General features: G+C 35.5%; 1 long non-coding RNA gene across 2 annotated transcripts; it reads left to right on the top strand.

The window, feature by feature from the left end:
* The first annotated feature begins 341 nt into the window (after positions 1–341).
* Positions 342–2,088, top strand: LOC141614055 (uncharacterized). Of its 2 annotated transcripts, XR_012529309.1 has the most exons (4): positions 342–887; positions 975–1,049; positions 1,175–1,273; positions 1,761–2,088. It is a non-coding gene; the product is annotated as an uncharacterized LOC141614055 (long non-coding RNA). The 2 variants fall into 2 exon arrangements; XR_012529305.1 differs by having other exon boundaries at positions 342–1,049.
* The last annotated feature ends 10,869 nt before the right edge of the window (positions 2,089–12,957 follow it).

Raw genomic sequence — 12,957 nt, 5'->3', positions numbered from 1 at the left:
TATGTTTGGTACTCACTGTATGATTTTGTTTTTAGTCTTAATTATAGATTGTAATGGGTTGTTAATCGATTTTCTATATATTGTTTCTCATATGCATGCCTTCTGCCTTTCTCCTCAAGGTGTGACTTTCTATAATTTCAAAGAATCAAAGATGTATAATTCAAGATTATTCAATTACTAAGTGCCGCTGTGTTGTGCACCCTCATAGGTTCAAAAAATGAAAATCAACGATTGATTGAGGAAGCTGCAAAAGTTGGTCGCAATTATGGACAAGGTAGACTATTTTGTATGATGTCATTTAAGCTGCACTCTCTAATTTTTCACAATTTGAGAGGCTAGGATATAACAAGCGACATCACCAAGGTAACATTCTGGTTCTTTTTCAACAACTTAAGTGATGTTTAGTTCTTTATTATCAAGCATTACGACTATAAGCTCTTTGAAAATCCTTTGATTATTGTAGTTGAAGTTAGTTTGGATTGGCTTTTCAACTGCTGAGACGTTCCATAAATTTTAACATGCTAGTTTGTTGGGAGCTTATATTTAATTCATTAGCGTGGCAGGGAAGCCTTGGTGATTTTAATTTTAGAACCATGTACTATAACTGGTCACAACCTGTGTATTTTGTTTCTTAACAAACATCAGTACATGTTGAGATAGAGAAAATTAATTGTTGAGGTTGTGTTGTCCTGTTTTAATCTCTTAATCTTTTGTTCGCTTACTAGATTTGTAGCCTACGCTCACCACGACCTTGGTCACCGTAATTCTATTGTTTAAGTATGAATATTTATATCGTATTTTACAGGTAATTGCTGCATCAGGAGCTGCTAAGAATATGAGGAATGAACATGTAAAACAAATGAAGAAAGTTTTCACTAAGCTGTTTGGTATGTTTTTCACTGCTGCCTGTGATACTGATTCTTTCCAATGGCATTGTAAGAGTTTGTATGGCAATTGTTGATTGTCCATTTCAGTGATCAAGAGCTAGATTTTCTTGTTAGTATTTTGGGCTTGCTGGTGAATTTGGTAGAGAATGATGGTGATAACAGGTAAGTTTGGTGAAGTTTTACTCTTAGCCTTCACTCTTTTATTTGTTCACGCCTGTCTTTATCCTAGAGATTTCTCTTTTTCTGTTATAACTTATGGGAGTAATAAGTTACTTGCTTTTAGAAAGGGAAAAAAACATGCTCTAGCAACTTTTGCTTGAGAAACACTGCAATTTAGATTCTGAAAGTTGTTAATCTATTCAAGGGGGACCTCTTATTTCATCCAGGTAACCTATGGCAATCTCTACTGTTAATTCTTTCTCATCAATTATCTCTAAAATTGTTGATTGTCTTTAAACTTGTGAATACTGGAACATTTTAGTTGTTGGGTATAATAGTGAGCTTATATACTGATCAATTTTAGTTTATTGTTACTGCATGACATATCCAAAATATTCATGTACATCTAAAGATTTCTAAAAGTTCTTTTAAGTTATGATCAATTTAGTTTATTCTTACCAGACATCTCTTAATTCAATCTGCTATCATTTTCTGCCTGTAAATTTGCATATGACAGATTAGGATAGAGTTTCCAGTTGCATAATATAAGTAATAGTTGATCGTATCTGAATTAGCAACTTGTATTATTAATATGCATGTCTAAGTTGACACATCAGGTGGCTAGCAATTCATTAGGGAAATTGAATAATCATCAAGTCATCACCTATGGATGCAGTTCATAAGATGTTTATGGCTTTATTTGCTCCATTACAGTTATCACCTACGGATGCAAATGGATGGTAGCAGGTTGCAACGAGTGTTTTGCAGCAGGTTGCACAGGTTTTTTTTGCGGCAGGTTGCAGCAGGTTTTGTACTGAAGACATGCTATAGGAAATAATTAAGGACATGGAACACACGCCGCATAGGTCGAAAGAGCGAAATTCGGTATAGTAGGTATAAGCTGTATCTTGAGTTAGTTGTATATTTTTCATTTGTAAACAAGAAGCTGATATAAAGCGTGTTGCAGTATGTAACCATTAAGATGGTGATTAATGATACGGTGTATGTTACTTTTGAAGTAATAAAAGTGACTATTTTCTCATTTTTGTGTTTTCGTTTTAATTGTCGGTATTTTTCAATTTATATACGTAGTATTAATTTTTTTTTTGAAAAACATAAGAAGAATAGAGAATTGTTCACTAAGCCCACCGTTCTCTATTCCTATAAAAAGAGAACGCTTCTAAGGCGTTCTCTAAAGATAATTTCAACAGTTCTCTATGATTGTGAATAGAAAACGCCTATCCCAACCGTTCTATAAGCTTTAGAGAACGCTGACCTAAAGAACGCCTCTAAGGCGTTCTCTAAAGACCATTTTAACAGTTCTCTAAGCCTATTTTTGTAGTAGTGAAACAAAGAAAGAAATACAATAAAAGAAATACAATAATGAAAATTACAATAATTACAAAGGAACAGGCGATTTATGTCGAAAATACCTTTAAAACGGATAATTTGAGAAAAAGAATAAAAGAATAAAATAAACTAACGAACATGAATTAGCGTGATATTACGGTTAATAGTTAGTTAATATGTAAACTAATTAGCTAAGTCAAAGCAGAAACGGAGTTCAGGGACAGAAATCAGCCAGGAACAGGCGCAGCAGACGCTACGTCTGTTCCTTGGCTCAGTTCTCGCCGTGAAGCCGTAATTGCAAGCCGTTAATGTTAATTGGTGATTTTAATGATCGATTTGATTATTTAATCGGATGAAAGTGATTAATATGTTATTTAACACATGAATGGGTCATAAAAACAGTAAAATATGAATGAGACGGATGCAAACGGATTAATTACATGATGGAATAATGATAGAAGTGAAAAATATTAATGAGTCCTACGAATTAAATCAATTAACTACGTTAGACACAATGGATTAATGACGAATATGCGACGAATATGTGAATAAACAGATAAAAACTATATCAAAGACGAATCCCAGAAACTCAATATGAACAAATTGAATCTCTACAACCCGTATTGAACTTAATGACGAAAACCCGCAAATATTGGATTATTAGGGATTTAAGTCGGATTTATGACAAATTAAACATGAGAATGACGGTGATTATAACACATGTGGAATTATTATGATATTAAGACGAAGAATTAACAGACGAAGCAAGCAAAAGAAAGAATTTGAACACGAATTACAGAGGACAAACGAAGAAGAAAGGAAGCAGGAACTGCGGCAGCCTCACGAAGAGGCGCAGCAGGAACTGTGCTCCTTCGAAGAGGCGCAACAGTTGCTGCGTCCTTTCTCGATGGTTATCTACTGGAAATCCGCAAAAACTGGTTTTAACAAAGGGTTTTAGAAATCGGTTTTAATGGTATTTTCGACATAAACCTTACAATTGATGATACGAAAGGGTAAAATACAATAAATAAAAGGGAAATTTACACCCTCAGACTTACATGTTGACGAAACGAGAAGGACTAAGATATCGATTAGTGATGCTCGACGCGAATGCAAAGAAAGTGCCCTCGTAAGAGGAAAACGATTAATTAATTAAGTTGATTATTGTGTAGTTGGTCAAATTGGTCGGTCATGCAACGGAGAGGCTGGTACCCGGAAAGATCCGAGCTTACGTGGTCGAAAGTTCAAGCACGTAGGCGCCAATAAGTAAGAACAAAGTCTAGAATGCAAAGGGAGAAGAGAAGGGCGGACACTCGCGTGAGAAATATGAGGAGCGAAGGCTCCTATTTATACTAATCACGTGAAGGAATTAGGGTTTCGGAGACTCTTTGGAAGTGAATCTCGGAAAGATATGAAAAAGATACGAAAAACACGCAGAAAAGGGCCTGGGAAGAGGCGCAGCAGCCACTGCGTCTCTTGGAAGAGGCGCAGCACCTGCTGCGTCTATTCCCAGGAGGTTTCGTCCGGCTGAAGAAAGATTTCCGCGTTTGAGTTATGGTAGGACGGAAATAATTCGATCTTCCTTAATATTTTATATGAATATTACGGGATTTTATTTTCCAAAAGATAAAATTTGTGAAATATGGAATAGAAATATCTGGAACATTCCAGAACATTCCGACTCGGGATTTGACGGTTATCAGAAAATGGAGACGGTTTTAGGCCCGGACTCCGAATGTACTCTAATTACTACCAAAACGACCGTATCGGGACGTAGATGACAACCATGAGGTAGACATTAATATTTGAGCAATCACTTGACGATAATCTTACGAACTGTCACAAATCGTTCCGCGTATCAAACATGCGGCCCAATCATCACCGGGTGGTTTGCGAGGGGTGCAGAAATGAGGTATCTACAGTGCTACACTTGGTGAACAATCTTTCATTCTGAACCTTTCAAGCACTTTGTTGATATAGGCCTTCTGAGACAAGCCTAAAATGCCTCGGGATCTATCTCTATGGATCTTAATGCCAATGACATAAGATGCCTCACCCATATCTTTCATATCAAAGTTATTTGAAAGAAATTGTTTCACCTCATATAAAAACCCCTTATCATTGGTTGCTAGCAAAATGTCATCCACGTATAACACAAGGAAACAAATCTTACTCCCACTGACCTTAAAGTATATGCATTGGTCCATGATATTTTCTTCAAAACCGAATGAAGAAATTACTTCATGGAACTTCTTATACCATTGGCGGGAGGCTTGTTTCAAACCGTATATGGATTTATTTAGCTTACAAACCAGATGCTCACCATCTTTAGAGGATAATCCTTCAAGTTGTTTCATGTAAACCTCTTCCTCTAAATTGCCATTGAAAAATGTCGTTTTCACATCCATTTGATGTAGCTCGAAATCAAAATGAGCTACTAATGCCATGACAACTCGAAGAGAATCTTTCTTTGATACAGGAGAAAATGTCTCCTTGTAGTCGATCCCTTCTCTTTGAGTGAACCCTTTAGCAACGAGTCTTGCTGATCGGTCCGTTTCGTGTTCACAATTAAAGGTGTGGTCGTTAGGTCACGTCCGAATCAAAACACAATTTATAGCTTCACAAACAACTCTACAATTAGTAAAGAGGCAAGTAAAGGTCGGATCCCAAGGGACGGGTATTGAAATGAGATTTCTATTGAAACTAGTGGTGTCTTGGGGGTGTCACAAATTGGGTTGATGTAGAAGGTCACTAACTAAAATAGCAATGAAAATAAACTAACAAGATGAATTAAAAGGGGTGTAAACAATTGATTAAAAAGCACTAGGGTGTCATGGGATCATAAGGGAATCATGGGAATTGATCATACAAACATGTTCTCAAATTATAAGCAAGCAATTATTGTTGTGATGGATTGAGTTGGGTTATATCTTACAATCCTAGGAAAGTTTGGGTCCCAGAGCCGAATCGATTAGATTGTACAACACCTACAAGTCGACTTAATCTTCCCTACTCAACAACATGCATGGTCTAATGAGACTCGAGTTGGGTTATGTCTTACAAGTCTCATTGAAAAGATAGGAGATGGTGGTAAATGCAAGGATTCATAGGCTTAGCATTTCATCAAATATAACATGTGCATGAGTTGAGATCAAAACAAGCAAGCAAATAAAACATGGAAGCATATTAATTTAAGCATGAATCATTCCCTATGTTGGTTTCCCCTAATCACCCATTAACCCTAGCTAATAGACTACTCACTCATTATCATGTTGATCATGCTAGCAAGGTTGTCAATCATACCAACAAAATGAAACATGATGAATAAATGAAAGTAATTAACAATAATTAAAAAGGGATTAAGAGAATTATACCTACTAATGATTCCAATAATAAAGCAAAGATAAAAGAAGTACTTGAATGCTTGATTGAGAGGTTGTCAATCTCCCAATAATAACTCAAATAATCTTCAATTACCCAAAATAAAGGATGAACAAAAGAGAGATTAAGGAAATAAAACTTGTATTAGAACTTGATTAATTGTTGATTACAAAACTAAAGAGAGATTTGATTGATATTAACTACTCTAATTATTGATAAGAAGAACATGCTCTTCTAATTAGACTAATGGGGTATTTATAGTGGAAATTAGGGGGATGCATTAGGGTTAACTAAGGGCTAAACTAGTAATTACACTTTTTAGATTGAGCAAGGAGGAGCCGGTATTTTCCGAAGGAAGGGCTTCTTTCTTCGTAGCTTGGAGAAGAGGAAATCGCACAGTAGAGGAATCCGGGCGGATTAGGGTGGGACGGGCGGATTACGCGATGGAACCCGAGCGGATTCAAGAGAATCCGGGCGGATTGTGGTGATGGAATCCGAGCGTCTTGGTGGAAAACCGCACGGATTGTGCAGGTGGAGGACGGCCGGATTGTAGACAATCCGCACGGATTGTGCCTCAGCAAGACTTCTTCTTCTTTTCTTCCCTTTTCTTCATAAATTCCTTGGGGATTTCCTTGGGGACTCAAGGATCCTTTCTCAACATTGCTCATCTACTATCATATGTACAAAGGCCTTCTAATCTTGTCTCTCCTTGATGCTTGGTCATTGAATTCGATCAATTTAGTCTCGTTTTGCCATGAAAATGCAAGATTCTTACTCCTTTCCTACCAAGGGATCAAAATCTCAAAGAATATGCAAAACAAAGAACTAAAGATAATAAATGACCCAAATATGCACTAAAAAGCATGGGAACAAGGCTAATTCGGGGGCTAAATATGCGCTAATTATGGTCACATCACTTGCCTTATGTCTCTCGATGTTGCCAAGTGAATCTCTTTTAGTCTTAAAGACCCACTTACATCCGATGGTTTTTACACCATCAGGCAACTCGACGAGATCCCAAACTCGATTAGCCGCCATAGATTTCATCTCATCTTTCATAGCATCCATCCATAAGTTTGAATCTGTAGAACTTATGGCTTGTGAAAATGACATAGGATCATTATCAGCTCCAACATTGCAATCCGATTCTTGTAGATATACTTCATAGTCGTCAGGAATAGCCGATCTCCTTTCTTGAATAGATCTTCTTAATGGAATTTGTTCAACCTCACGGTGAACTTCTTCCTCATTATGATCCACCCTATTTTGATCGACATTTTGTGGAATTTCTGTATTTGGTTGTTGAACTTGCGGTCGATCTTCAGGACCGTGAACAATAACCAACCTGTCACTTAAAACAGAGGGTGAAGCTTCATGTTGATCCTTTTCAGGTTCAACTTCTATAGTACTCCCACTGATTAAGTCATTCTCTAGAAATTTTGCATTTCTAGATTCCACAATCCTGGTACTATGAGACGGACAATATAACCTATAGCCTTTGGACTTTTCGGCATATCCAATGAAATGCCCACTAATAGTCCTTGGGTTTAGTTTCTTTTCTTGTGGGTTGTAAATTCTCACCTCAGACGGACATCTCCAAACGCGTATATGTTGCAAACTCGGTTTTAAACCTTTGAATAACTCAAAAGGCGTCTTTGAGACGGCCTTGGAAGGAACCCGATTTAATATATACGCAGCCGTCTTTAGTGCATCAACCCACAAAAATGAAGGAAGTTTAATATTACTTCTCATACTACGCACCATTTCAATTAATGTCCGATTACTTCTTTCTGCTACACCATTCTGATCCGGAGAACCGGGCATAGTGTATTGGGCAACAATCCCATGCTCTTGAAGGAATTTAGCAAAAGGACCAGGTGCTTGTCCATCCTCAGTATATCTACCATAGTACTCACCACCTCTATCTGATCTCACGATTTTAATGTGCTTACCACATTGTTTCTCTACTTCAGCCTTAAACAATTTAAAGGCATCAAAAGCTTCGTCTTTGGAACGAAATAAGTAGATGTACATATATCGTGAATAATCGTCAATAAAGGTAATAAAGTATTTCGGATCATTAGCGTTCATGTCCGGACAACAAATATCCGTGTGTATGATTTCTAATAGGTCAGAACTCCTCTTAGCACCTTTCTTAGATTTGTTAGTTTGCTTTCCCTTAATGCAACTAACACAAGTATCAAAATCGGTAAAGTTTAAAGTACCAAGTACCCCTTCCTTTACCAATCTCTTAACCCTCTCAATGGAGATGTGTCCCAATCTCCGATTCCATAACATAGAGGAGTCCTCATTCATAATACTTCTTTTTAAACCAGTATTAACATGCATAGTATTTTGAGTGGTATCATTTTGTAAATAAAGACGATATAAATTATCAGACAAAATACCATGACCAATAACTTTAGAATTTCTGCAAATACTGAAACCAGAATTCGAAAAATTAAAGGTAAATCCAAATGGTACAAGCCTTGAAATTGAAATTAAATTCCGAGCAAAATTCGGAACATAAAATGTCTTTTCCAAAACAAAAACAAAACCACTACTCAAAACTAAACTGCATGTCCCTACGGCCTCCACGTTCGAGCCTATCTGGTTTCCTGAATAGATAGAGCTTTCACTTGCCACTGGTTTCCGCAGGTTTGTCATACCCTGCAAGGGATTCGAAACATGGATTGTAGTACCAGAGTCAATCCACCAAGTATTATGAATAACATTAACCATATTAGATTCATAACAAACAAACGCATGGAAATTACCTTTCTTTTTAAGCCAAGCCTTGAACTTTATGCAGTCTTTCTTCATATGTCCCTTCTTTTTACAGAAGAAACATGAAGACTCCTTCTTAATGGCCGGCTCAACAGATATCTTACCATTTCCCTTATCCTTATGGTGAACCTTCTTAGTACTAGATGATTCTTTATTAGTACTAGTAGTTAGGTTCACCTTTTCACCCTCCCACAACAACAACCTCCCCTCCTCTTGAACACGCATGGTCATTAATTCATTAAGAGACCATTTATCCTTATATGTGTTGTAAGAGATCTTAAATGGGGCATATTGTGCTGGGAGAGAACACAAAATGAAATGTACCAGGAAAGAGTCAGACATAGTAACTTCCAATACCTTAAGTTGGGCTGCAATATCCCTCATGCGCATGATGAAATCACGCACTCCTTTAGTGGCATTGAGCTTCAAAGAAGTGAACTTCATTATTAAGGTGCTCGCCAAAGCCTTATCAGAAGTTTCGAACTGTTCATCTATTGCTTAAGAAGGTCTCGAACTTTAGTATGCTGCTCGACGGAACCTCGGATACTAGCACACAATTTTGTCTTTATGAACATCGTGCAAATATAGTTTGATTTCTCCCACTTTTCACGATGGTCTACTTCATCTGGTGTGCTAGTTTCCTTTACCTCAGCCGGTTCCTCGTGTTGTATAACATAATCGAAACGCGTGAATCCTAAATGCAATAGAACCCTCTCTTTCCACACCTTAAAATTATCACCAGTTAATTCAGGAACGTCTATTTTGATATCAAAGGAACTTCCAGGTAAACTTGCTGCAAATTTTAAATATACATGCTTAGTAACAAAAATTGAGACTTAACTTTATCACAACTTACCAATGTAAATTATGCTCATATGAATCTAGTGACATAAACTTGCCTGTGGGCTAAAGTCTACTCAAATTAGATGCATAAAAAATAAACTTTATGATGAAACTATCAAATTATATTCATTTCTCAACTCCTGTGGGTATATTAAGAAACGTAATTCAATATGACATCCTAATTAATCATACATATATAATAAGATTCCTGTGGGTAAGTCTCATCACATTACGTACAATTAATTACAATAAAATGTCTAGTTTCCACATGCGATTTCGTATAAAATTTAATCAATTAGAGATGTTGTGGCTACTCCCTAACTAATAAATTTAAAATCACTTGACATTTAAACCATTAATATATATACTGAACTTAATGTATATAAAGTCTTGTCACATTTACAGAACACATGTTCTCATAAAACATATGCCAAAATAAAAATAAAATTATACAGTGCATCACAAAAGGTACTGTAGCAAATGAAGGTAGGCATTTATAAAATCAACAAAAATTGCTAACTCCATAATCCATGTGACTCATTTTGGACGGATACAGCTAAAAAAATAAAAAAATATGGACATCTTAAGTCAACCGAACAAGGGGACAATAAGAGAATACCAAAGGTCCAAAATATCCATCTGTACTCCTAATAATGTCACCCAAAGGAATCAACAACAACAAGTAAGATAGGAATGAAACATTATTTAACTCCTACAATACAGTCTGACCAAACATCCATCAAAGTGGTATTATAATGTAAAAGGCAGTGGGGTACAACACATCAAAAACCACACAATTAATGCTACTCTAGAAAGCAACAAAAACCATAGCAGAGTATAGAACCGTGCGCTAAAAACAATAGATGTAAAGTCATCTTCAATCTTCCGTCAATACATCAAACAGAAAATTTCCAGAAAATTAAAAATAAAATTTCCCAGATTTTAATGATAAAGGCGGAAACAGATTACACACAAACAAGGCAATAAACGATTATCAGAAGAAATCCCAGAATCTGACAGAAAAACGAGAGCGTCAAATCATCACATTTCAATCGACAGAAAAACCGAAGTCGGAAAATTAACAAGCAAGACAGAGGCGATAAACTCGCTCTGATACCAAATGTAAGTTTAATTCAATTCTTAATCATGTATATTCTAATTACTAAATGAATATACGAATATAAAATGCGGAAGCGATAAATAAAGATCGATAATTAAACCTCCAGACATTGCTAATCGGTATTCCTGAACAGCTTTTAAATCCCGAATAAAGAAATAAACCCGTTTCCGTCTTTCCGATAACTTGTCTTTGTCTGCCGTCTGACTCTTTCTTACTCTGATTTCGGTTCCGAACCCTCCTTCTCATTGATTTAGATGGTGTATATTTTTTGAAGGGAGAGTAGGTTTGGTGACCTTGTTAATCAGAAATTATGTTGTACTTATACTGATTTTGCCATCAAAAATCAGTTGCAAATGTAGTGGAGAGAGTGGTGGTCAACTGAAGGAAATGGGGAGACAAAATAGGGCAGTTTGAGTCCATATTTTGAATGCCAAATTAATGGGCCACAATCTTAATATTTTCAATAACTGAAAATATCCAACAAATTCAGCCAAATCAAGATAGTAGTCCATGACTCCATGAGACAGGGAGTTAGAAGGACTATGTTTTGTTTGCTTGGATAGTCGATTTGTAATATGTTGACTAATATCCATAACAACACCATCTTTTTTACGTTCGACACTTGATTTGAGCAAAAAGTAAAATCGGTCATGTAATAACACATTGTTTTAGATTGTATCTGAAATTTCAATATTTTGACAATAAGTACATAAGAATTTTTCACAAAATAGCCCTCTTTGATATTTTTTTTTTAATTAACAAAACTCCTCCCATACTTGAAAAGCTACGTTATTACTTTTTTTTTTGGCAAGTGGCAGCTACGTTATTACGTAATCTTAACTTTATTGTGTTTAATCATGGTTTTCTTTATGTCGTGTTATATAACGACGGAGTACGTCTTTTTGGTTTATTTAGAGACGAAGTGTTACTGGCAAGACACTATAGTTTTGAAGAAGGCTTAGATGATAAAAATAAGAACGAGCCTTTTATTATGTAAATCAAAGATGAAAAAAAAAAGAGAAATTAGATGATGATGATGACCAGCAACAAGAGCGCGTACACCAAAGATCCCTTTAAGGTTGTATGAGCCCTTAAGGTTAGGATGGCCAAGATGAAGACAATTAAGCGAGAAAAAGGATTGTAAATCAGATGTACTACCTTACACTTACTGACTTTTTGTATATTTTTTTTTTGAGTTTTATAGAATTTATAAATTACATTTTAATTTTATGACTCAATTTTCTGAGTTTATCTGTAATTTTTTTGAGTGATAAGGTAACTTTTTGAGATTAATGTTTAAGTAAATGAACTAAAAAAATTAAAATTAAAATTCAAAAAACTATACCATCCACTTGCTGCAATTAAGTATGATTTCATTGAAAAAAAGAAAAAGAAAAAGAAAAACAATTAGTTGGAGTAGTAATCAATATCTATCCATCTTCTATCTATATAAATAATAAAGGAATTTTTTTTGCCAACTACGTTTTAATTATAAAAAACTAGTTTTATTACCCGTGAAAATTGCGGGTTATCTGTAGCTATATTTTGGCCATTTTTCGATATAATGTGTTCTTTTAAATTCAATTGGATTGTTTGTAGGCAACAATTAGTGAATATCTACATTATTGCAATTGTACATGAGATGAAATGGATACGACGTAATCAATTGCTATATTTGTTTTTATTCTGCTTAAAAATAAAGTGGTAGGAATATTTTATGACATGATAGTGCCCTCCTTAGGATTGAAATCACATCGTAATAAATATCGAGACTATATTAAAAAAAGGTTAGAAAATTGAAGATCAAAACAACATTATGTCTTGTGCATCTACATAATACTCCTTTATAGTATGAGTTATATACAGAATTGTAATTAAAATATAGATAATGTTTTGTACTATGAAGAAACATAACTTTGTTATTGATTGAATGTATTGTGTATTAACTTGTGATTACAATGAGTCTATGGTTGATGTATTTATAGTCATACATAAACCGACTTACTAGAGCTTACATCAGCATCTAACTACCTTACATCAGCATCTAACTAACTCCTAACTGATTCTAGTTAGTTATGCAACTATAACTAACTATCTTATGTCCATAGCCCCTCTTCAAACTGGACTGTCTGAGAATATGAGTCCTAGTTTGAGAGCAAGAAACTTGTGTGAATCAGCTCCTAAGGGTTTAGTCATCAGATCTGCCAATTGAAGTTTGTATTGTACATGCTGAGTCTGCAAGAACCCTTCCTGCTGCTTCTCTCTCACAAAATGACAGTCTATATTCAAATGTTTCGTTCTTTCGTGAAACACAGGATTGAGAGCAATATGTTGTGCTGCTTTATTGTCACATAGGAGAGGTATAGGCTTTGTAATTTGAACCTTCAGATCAACTAACACCCTATCTAACCAGACCAACTCTGAAATGGT

Source organism: Silene latifolia, chromosome 1, assembly GCF_048544455.1.
Source record: "Silene latifolia isolate original U9 population chromosome 1, ASM4854445v1, whole genome shotgun sequence".
In the NCBI taxonomy this organism is placed as follows: Eukaryota; Viridiplantae; Streptophyta; class Magnoliopsida; order Caryophyllales; family Caryophyllaceae; genus Silene; species Silene latifolia.
The sequence above is the reverse complement of the archived record's forward strand: the minus strand, read 5'-3'. Positions and strand labels throughout refer to the sequence as shown.